Below are 484 nucleotides of genomic sequence, written 5' to 3' on the forward strand. Positions count from 1 at the left end.
GCTATAGGCTTGGCTCCGATGAGCTCCGCACCGTCCAGTTATTTAGACGGGTGCCTTCTTTTTCCGGTGCTCCATCATTGCAGAGTTCCGGTGGAACCAAGTTCTCGTCTGCCTTCGCAACTGGTTACGATATGATCGAGTGTTTAGGTCTTGTTTGCAGACATGTTTAGGAGAAAGAGAAAATGTGCGCGGGATAAAAATCACTGCTTTCATTGAGAGTTGAACTCAAGACCTCCCGCTTACTAAACGGGTGCTCTAACCAACTGAGCTATGAAAGCCTTTTGTTGTAGGAATAGACACTGCCTCTATAAAAAGAGGTACGTCTTACAGCCGTGGAGCAAAATGCACATGACCACCGTGCGCATACGTGATCCACAGCTTGAGCATGAGGTGAAGAATGCTGAGAAACAGAATATCTTGCAAAAGGTAGGATGTTATTTTTAACAGGAGAAGGTTCTCGAATAGGCGCGCAGACTTACATAGT

At 46.1% G+C, this 484-nt stretch overlaps 1 non-coding gene across 1 annotated transcript; it reads right to left on the reverse strand.

Annotated features, from left to right (window-relative positions):
- Positions 1 to 204: 204 nt before the first annotated feature.
- TRNAT-AGU lies at positions 205 to 278 on the reverse strand. The gene has a single exon. It is a non-coding gene; the product is annotated as a tRNA-Thr (tRNA).
- Between the last annotated feature and the right edge of the window lie 206 nt (positions 279 to 484).

Source organism: Triticum dicoccoides, chromosome 4B (assembly GCF_002162155.2).
Source record: "Triticum dicoccoides isolate Atlit2015 ecotype Zavitan chromosome 4B, WEW_v2.0, whole genome shotgun sequence".
Lineage (NCBI taxonomy): Eukaryota > Viridiplantae > Streptophyta > Magnoliopsida > Poales > Poaceae > Triticum > Triticum dicoccoides.